At 42.7% G+C, this 8,943-nt stretch overlaps 1 long non-coding RNA gene and 1 other non-coding gene across 3 annotated transcripts; one reads left to right on the plus strand and one right to left on the minus strand.

The window, feature by feature from the left end:
- Positions 1 to 2,993: 2,993 nt before the first annotated feature.
- LOC125553564 lies at positions 2,994 to 4,003 on the minus strand. 2 transcript variants are annotated; one of them, XR_007304117.1, is made up of 3 exons: positions 3,888 to 4,003; positions 3,511 to 3,597; positions 2,994 to 3,373 (listed from the first exon to the last, which is right to left on the minus strand). It is a non-coding gene; the product is annotated as an uncharacterized LOC125553564 (long non-coding RNA). The 2 variants fall into 2 exon arrangements; XR_007304116.1 differs by having other exon boundaries at positions 2,994 to 3,406.
- Positions 4,004 to 6,473: 2,470 nt separating this feature from the next.
- On the plus strand, positions 6,474 to 6,546 carry TRNAR-UCU. The gene has a single exon. It is a non-coding gene; the product is annotated as a tRNA-Arg (tRNA).
- Positions 6,547 to 8,943: the final 2,397 nt, after the last annotated feature.

The raw sequence follows: 8,943 nt of genomic DNA on the forward strand, positions 1-8,943 counted from the left end.
CTGCCTTTAGGCGGTCATGGTTGTTGGCGAAGGGGGTGTGCTAGTAGTGGTGGCCCGGATCCATCGAGGGATCTGGCCAGGTGTGCAGGGCGTGGTGTGAGGGAGCTGCTTGAGGTTGTCCGTGGATCCGGCTAGCCTTGGTTGCTCCTCGTGGCTCCGGTGGGCGGAGGGCTAGGTCGTGGCAGGGATCTCCCCTTGCCTCGGTCTGGTTCGGCCGTTGCAGGGTGGCTACATCGGTCGGCGGGCCAGCCGCTACGGCTTGCACAGTGGCGGTTTGGCAGCAGGGTGCGGGTGCCGGTGGTTCCTTTCTTGTTCTGTCGGCGGTGCAGGATGCTCATGCGGCGGAGATGGCCAAGACTGGGAGCTCGTGCTTGGGCAGATCAGTTTTGGGCTCAGGACGGGTCGGATCTCTGCTCCGGGTAGATGATGGTGGGCCCGATCCGGGTGGTGCCCGCGACCAAAGAGGTCCCTTTGCTCGTGGGTACGGTGGTTGCTGGTGGTGGTCGGGGCATCGCGAGTCCATCGGGCACATCGGTGTCGAAGACCACGGACATGGCATTGTAAGAGCGTGCTCAACGGCGACCATCGATAGTGACGGAACTCCTCAGCTTCAAATAGTGCAAAGGAACTCCCAAATATTTCAAGGAAAAAGTCCCAATTTTAACACAGAAAATTTGTGAAAGCAACTTGGAAGAAGCACCATCAAGATTAACACTCAACAAATCACACTTATCATAATTAATCTTCATACTAGATATCTGGTCAAAACAAGAAAGCAACAACTTTAAGTTTCTGGCGCATTCAGGATTAGGATCAAATAAAAGCACCGTATCAGCAGCATATTGAAGACTGACTAAGCTATCAGGTACTATATAAGGAATAATCCCATAAATAACATTAGTTCTCACAGCTTTCGCTAACATCCTAGAGAACACATTAGCCACAAGGTTGAACAACATGGGGGAGAATGGGTCCCCTTGTTTCAAGCCTTTCCCACCAACACAATAATGTCCATTGGTGTCATTAATACGAACACTAAAGGAGCTATTTTGGATGATGGACAAGACCCACATAATCCACTTATTGCCAAACCCTCTAGAGGTTAGCATCCCCACCAAGAAATCCCAGTTAACCCTATTTTAAGCTTTCTCGTAATATAATTGAGGATAACCCCAGGCTTGCCAGAGTTATATAGTTCATAGATGGCCTCGGGCTGTGACCACACTTTTTAGAGTGAATCTTCCTCGGACAAACGCAGACTGACACGGATAAAGTAATCTTTGTCCCACAGGTGACACTCTATTAGCCATAGCTTTGCTAAATATTTTTATAGAGCAATTACTAAGGCATATAGGCATGAATTTCTTCATATCCTTAGCATCGGGTTCCTTAGGGATCAATGTGACAATAGCATAGTTGAGCCTCTGGATATCTATAGAGCCATCCTCAAAATCCCGAACCAAGGCCATGAAATCCTTTTTGATTAAATCCCAAAAAGTTTGGTAAAACAGGAAAGAGAGGCCATCAGGGCTAGGGGCTCCATTAGCATACGAGCCCATAATGGCCTCTTTGATTTCCTCCTCAGAAAAGGGTTTTCCTAAACTAATGTTTTCTTCTTGGAATACCATTTCATCATCAAACCAAAAATGGCCACTCGAATGAATATTCGTCTTAGGTTCGTATCCAAGTAAGTTTTTATAAAAATTAGTGGCAACCTCCAACATATCTTTAGTAGAATTGACATGGCCATCTAGGTTGTTCAAACTGAAAGGTGATTTTTTTTCTCCGACGTTGATTTACCACAACATGAAAATAAGCCGTATTCCTATCCCCTTCTATAATTTTTTTAATCTCTAGACCTCTGCCACATCGCAGTTTCTTCTTTTTTCCAGATATCACCCGGCTCCTCTTTGTTCTCTTTCATTCTGAGGATATCCTCAGGAGAAGATCTGTTTTGCTCAGAGAAAACATTTGGAATATCAAATTCTTGGGTTAGTTATCTTTTCTTCATCTTCATAGCTTTCTCCATATTTATACTCCACCCTCACCTTTTGTCTGGACAACTTAGTTTTAAATTGCCATGTGTCAATAGCAGAATCAAAAGGAGAGGGGGTATTCTAGATTTTATGCACCAGAGTAATAAACTCAGGGTGACTAAACCACAATTTTTCAAATCTAAACAATCTAGAAGTAGGAGTGTTGTCTTCTCCGGTATCGAAAAGAAGGGGAGAATGGTCACTGCATACTGTAGGTAAAGCACATAGGGTGGTAAGAGGGAAATGGGCATCCCAATTAGTGGAAGAAAAAACCATATCAATGGTAGCAAAGATAGTGTTGTCCTGATTATTACTCCAGGTAAAAACCCTGTTAGCCAGTTTTGTTTTCATAAGGCCCCATTTGTTGATCCAATCATTGAACATGGGTCCAGAGAATAACTCCATCACATACAATGCTTTCTTGTTGTCTTATTGCATGTCCATGATGTACATTTTGCACAAACCACCAAAGGCAAGTCACCAACTCTTTAAATTGTGTGCTTAACGTATGACCTGAATATCCCATACACTTGCTCTGATAACACTGATATGGCTTAACTGAATTTTATTAGCACTAACAAAATTATAGATCTAAATGCTAGTATCTAGAAGTTAGAATGCTATGCGTTCCGAGTAGAACCTGTGCCAGATTTTTTTCGAGTGTATCTCAGATGAATATGCCTAACCAACCATAACTTTGTACACTTTTGTACTAACTTCAGTTGTACTCCTACCTTTCAACACTAAGAAACAATATTTGTACTGAATAATATTGATGGGTCTCTCCCCTCCTATGATCCTATCTCCATCCAGCATTTTAACAAGTTCGTCGAGGAGCACTTCACTTGCCGCGTGCCGTGCATCCTGGAAGCCTGCGAGGTGTACCTCGACGGTCATGCCCACGACAACATGTACATATCAGAACCCTGACATACATGAAGAACGGCCAAGAGGGAGCATTCTTCGTTTCACTTTATTAATCATGAACCCTGACATACATTTAGCTGAAACCAATCTTACCAGATTGGACGTACAAACTAGAGGCAAAGATACATGTCCATCAACACATTTATTTTGTTTGAATATCACCGAGCTAACTTACAGTAACGAACATGAACACAATTATTCATGCACTCATGTGCATGCTTGTAATTCAATCGCCGAGCCAGGTGGGCAATTTAGAGTGCATGTTCGGAAATTTTCTTGGCATTCCTTAAGGTTGCGCCAACACGGCGCTTTGCCCGGACGTGAGACGTAGTAGTAGCACCCTTTGGAACCGGTTTCTCTACTGGGATCGTCCCAGTTCCTTGGGATGCACATTTTCACGTTGATTTTGCCTTCATGTAACGGTGAATCATGATATTAGTAGCCTATCAAATAGACAATAGATGCAGTGTTCCTTAGTGCACAGTGTGGCAATTGTTTTCTCCAGACAATGAACAGAACAGTAAGAATGCAGTATATGTATGCTTACACTGTCCAACTGTTGCGAGATACCCGATAAGCAGAATAGTAATCAGCCTGCTCCCCTTCATAGTTGTTCTTCACCTCTTTTCCTGAACTAATGAACCATACGAGAGTTAGATCCAGGATAATGGTCATGCCCCCTCTCAACTTCTATAGAAGCTACAGTACTATAATATCTTGGCTAAAAGAAAGACTAGCAAATTCAGTACATGACTGGCAAGTGAGAAATGGCTGTGCTAACACTTGGCAGATCGCACGACTGTAGCGCGCATATACAGATCAAGTTCTTAACCATTGATGTATATGTATAGTAAGATGTGTACATGATCCTTGTAAGGAATGTTCCCAATTATAAATGCACTCAAACCAGCAAGATATTTTTACCTATGTGGTAATGAAGCGGAGGCGCGTTGCGGTCATCGATCGAGCTCGATCAGGCCGTCGCTGGAGTTGATGACCCGCAGGAGCTCGAGGGACTGACGGAGCATAGGAGGAAGGAGGCTTGGAGGAGAGTGGAGAGAAATCGTGGTGATAAATAGAGAGGATTTGGAGGGGAAGGACTTTGGGCTCCAGCTGGAAGCAGCTCGGAATGGCCCAACATGGCATTCATGAGGGTGAAATAGGAGAGGAGAGAGCTACAAGAGGAGGCTAACGTGGACGCTTTTGGTGTCATGCATGACACGGATCGCACATCTACAAGATCGCACATGTTGGGGTGGGACATATGATAGTTGAGACAGCATGTGTGGGTTGGGAGGCAGCGTTTTGGCTCTGTGGGTTCGAAGATTTCAGCGTGGTCTGTGCCATGGTATCAAGGATGACGAAAGGCAACTGATTTCCTTCTCTGATGGCCGATCGCATTAGCTTGTCAATATTTCATCCCGCGGGTGCGTGGGAGGGGACATGGATCTGCATGCGCGTCGATGGTGGTGGCGGGATTAGCAACGAAGGCGATGGAGGGTTTGTTGTGAAAGTTGTTCCACAAGCACCAGTGTGGAATGGATTAAAAGGAAACTCCCTTGACAGGATGCTAATAGTATTTCTGCTAAGTATACTATGAAAAGAGGACAAGCTGAACATCACACGGTTACATAGTTTTCTGAACTACGGATATTAAATTTCTTGTCCAGGGTGGAATTAGTTATTCCTTGTCGGGTGATTATCGTCAGATAACTAATCACTTATTGCCGGAGGGATGTAGTACATGATGGTAATGTGGTGGCGCTGTTTTTCTCTAGAGGTTTGCTGTAGAGGAATGAATCAGGGGCTCAAACTCCCGGTTGGACTAAGGGCATCTCCAACGCCGCGCCATTCAACCCGGCATTGCATATGTCCAAGGACAAGGCCGCACGTCTGAATTCTTGCATACCAACCAGAACCTGGGAGAGGCTTGTGGGTGTCCGGACCTCCACCACGTAGGACTTCGACAACCTCGGCCCACTCAAATTCCCTCTCTCGAACTACTTTTCTCCCACTCTGTCAATTCCCCCTTCTCTGTAACCCCCACCCCCACCACTTTACTCTTCAAATGCGCGGGAGTTCTCAAAATCGGGATTTAAAAAATGTTCAAGTTTTCAAAAAAGATTCACAGTTAAAAAAATGCTCACGTTTTCAGAAATTGTTCTAGATTTCAAAAAATGTTCACGTTTTCAAAAATTATTCACAATTAAAAAAATCATGGTATATAAATTTTTTGTGTTTACCAAAAATGTTATCATTTTCAAAAAATGCTCCCGCCTTCAAAACAATGTTTGTGATAAATGTTCGCATTTTCAAATATTTCTCACATTTTAAAAATGCTTGCTTTTTCAAAAAAATGTTTGTGTTTTGAAAAAATCACAATTTCACGAAGGTTCGGATTTTTAAAATGTTTTTCAAAGAATCCTTCACTTTTTTAAAATGCTCTAAAATAATAGCCCATATTTATTTTTGTTTTTGTAGAAAAGACTATAGTTCCAAAGCTACTACAGGATTGTCGCGCTACAGTAGCACGCCTCATTATAGGACCAGATCGCATGAAGCACATCATGTGAAAAAGCACAGTTGTGCTTCACAGTGAAGCACAACTATGCTTTTCGTTGTGCTTAAGTGAATAGCATAGTTGTGCTTCATAGAAAAGCACAGTTGTGCTTCCACATGAAGCAGATATGTGCTTTTCGAAAAGTGAAAATATAATTGTGCTTCTCGAAAAATGAAAAGCATAATTGTTCTTCTGGTGAAGCACAATTGTGCTTCCTGAAAAGTAAAAAACACAATTGTCCTTTTTTAAGTGAAAAGCACAATTATGCTTTCTAAAAAAACATAGTTGTGTTTTTTTTTCAAAAAATTGAGAAGTACAATTGTGCTTCCAAAAACAAGTGAAAAAACCCACTTGTGCTTCTGGTTTCCGGTTATTTTTTTAGTTCCTAGTTTTTCTAGGGTTTTGTTTTATTTTTGTTTCCTTTTTTGTTTTTTTAATTTCCCTATTTTCCTTTTTTAGAAAAAAATCGTCCAAACCTATCAACATGTGATCAAGTTTCGAACATCTCGATGCAAGAAACGAAATGGTGAAAAAGGTTCGTGATTTGGACGCATGGTTCAAGGGATAAACCATTTCGGAAAAACAATGAATGGAAAAAAACACAAAACTCTTAGATTGCGACTAATGTCACAAAAACAGTGAGCCACTTGTCACCACAAAAAGAAGGTATGGGTGACCTTTGTGACAAGTACCCTCTAACTAGTGATCTCGGGTGTGTTAGCTCTTCCTCGTCATGTTTTTTTTAGATGCTCATCATGTTCCTCTTAACAACGTCTTAGTAATTTGGGGCACAGGCCGAAATGCAAAATAAAGTTATACAGTTTTGAAGAACCATTTGGGTATAAGAAAAGACCATACCTTCAAATTTGAAAGAACAGCTATGTTTAAGTATGTTTAATGCGTGATCAACTACTCCTCAGAAAGAGATCTATTAACCTACGCCAAACAAGGCGCTCGTGGCCTAATGGATAAGGCATTTGACTTCTAATCAAAGGATTGTGGGTTCGAGTCCCACCGAGCGTGATTATTTTTATGTTATTATTTCTGATATTTTTTCCTTACGTACACTTCTCCAAAAAATTGTACAAATACATACAATCTATGTTATTACAGTATTTTTTTCTTACCTACAATTCTCCATTTCTTTTGTACACACACACTATATGTCGCTAGCAAAATACATGATAGAGACCATGAAAAAAAAACATGATATGGATCCTGGCTCGACATTCATAGTCGTATAACTCGGGGCGGGCTTGATCGCACAGTGGATGTCATAGGAGACATTGTTCTATATGAAAGGCCCAGCGGGCTAACAACTATTATATCAAACCCCACACACAACGTGGTTTCAAAATTATTTACTTTAGTGTAATGCCGTCCACTCTAAGTTTGTTGGTTAGTGAAACCGAGGCCCTTGGTTCGCTCGATTGGGTGAGTTGTTGGCAACTAGGGTTTCCATCCCGTTCCACCTATCCCTTCCTCTTCCCTCTTGCTACCACCCTAGTCGATCATCGGGCAATCCAGTGCTGGCACTGGTGACGATGGCGGCGAGGAGCTCGTAGCTCCGGCCCCTCACGGAGGAATGCAGATCCTATGGCGGTGACGTCTTTCGGCAGGAAACGCTCGCCGGAGGTTGCTGGTCGGAGGCTCAAACGCGTGGTGGTGAGTTACCAGCATGAGTTGGTCGGGGTACGGAGCTCCCCCCGCGCTAGATCTAGAGACTAGAGGTACAAGCTCCTCCCTTTTGCTTAATCTCTCCCACCGTTCTCAACAGCTTGCCATTTCGACCACCGACCCTGGTGCTTGTGGGTACTGGTGAAGGTGCCTAGGGACATGGGGAAACCTTGGTTGGTCCATCCGCCCATCTATGGCGACGGCCATGGCCACCGCTTTCCTCTTGGAGGCGCCACCAAGGTCCCTCCCCTCTACCCCAACGTCACTCCTGGGTGAAAACCCGATATCCGTCTCGAATTAAGCGGTGGTGGCGCCATGTGCGTCATGACCTTCTAGGAGGCGCCGTCTATGCCGTTCGGGTGCTCAAATTTGTGGTGCCGCAAGTGGCGGGACTTGATAGCTTGGGTTTTGAGTTGGCATGGAAGAGCTGAGTGATGCATGTGACGGCATGTTTCTGGATAGTTCTCTCCAGTGGCGGCTCGCGTTGCTCAGTTCCGACAGTGCATCATCCGAATCCGGGTGGAACGGGATAGGGTTCCCCTTCTTGGGGTACATGGGGCAGTTTACCAAGAAACACAAACCTGGTTGCTTAGTGTGAATCTGCACAAATATATCATAAATAACATGTCAATTTTAATTTAAATACAATAGCAAATTTTCACTATGAATCTTCACAAATTTTGTTCATACTTTTTATTTGTGTTTTGTTCATTCTATTTTTCAATGCTAATTTTTGCAATGTCATTTTTCAAACATATTTTTTTGCCAAGGCAATTCTGGGAAATTGCCATGTGAGCATTATTAGGCCAACCACTCAATGGCGGCTAGGGGTCTATACCCGTTTACAGAAGTTGCAGCTCAGCTGAGGATAATGACTTTATATAGTCATTTCAGAGAGTTGATTGCAAAAACCACCATAGTCTGGGCTAGATTTGCTGGAAACATGGGTTTTTAGATTTGTGACAAAGAACACCAATTTTTAGCCTAATACTAGCAAATAAGCCCGTGCGTTGCGACGGGTGAAAAACAAACACTTCCTAATCTAATAACCATGAATCCAAACTTCAATAGGTCCATGTCCTTTATTTCAACACATGGCATCCCATGTTTCTATTTATCTTTTTTCCCACTCTCATGACGCTAGCCTCAATGTTGACATCAACACAACACGTTTGAATGTTGTCAATCTTAAGTCGTCTCTTTCTCGGCATACGATGCAAATGAGCCCGTGCGTTGCAACGGGTGAAAAAACACTCACTTATCTAATAACCATGAATTCATAGGTCCGTGTCCTTTATTTCAACACATGGCATCCCATCTGTGTTTCTGTTTATCCTTCTTCCCACTCTCGTCGACGCTGGCCTCAATGTTCACACCATCACAACACGTTTGAATGTTGTCAATCCTAAGACGTCTACCTTTTGGCATAGGATGATAAATCTATTTTCTGTGAAGTTTTGACGAGGCGTGCATGCATGGTTATTGATACTGTTTTTTCCCATCCTAGTTTTGCCAAAGTGTTTATTTTCAATTCGGAGCGGCACCGATACGAAGGAAAGACTGATCATGCACTATTGATTAAGGTTTCATTGTAAATAGCATTTTTTTAAATGGTTAACAATTAAAAATAATATCATATTCAGATTCTACATATTTTTCTAATCAAATTTCATATATAACATGTTAAATTTGGAGTTAGGGTTAAAAAGCTATGAATTTTTAAAAAATCGATTAATATGTACT

Source organism: Triticum urartu, chromosome 4 (assembly GCF_003073215.2).
Source record: "Triticum urartu cultivar G1812 chromosome 4, Tu2.1, whole genome shotgun sequence".
NCBI classification, from domain to species: Eukaryota; Viridiplantae; Streptophyta; class Magnoliopsida; order Poales; family Poaceae; genus Triticum; species Triticum urartu.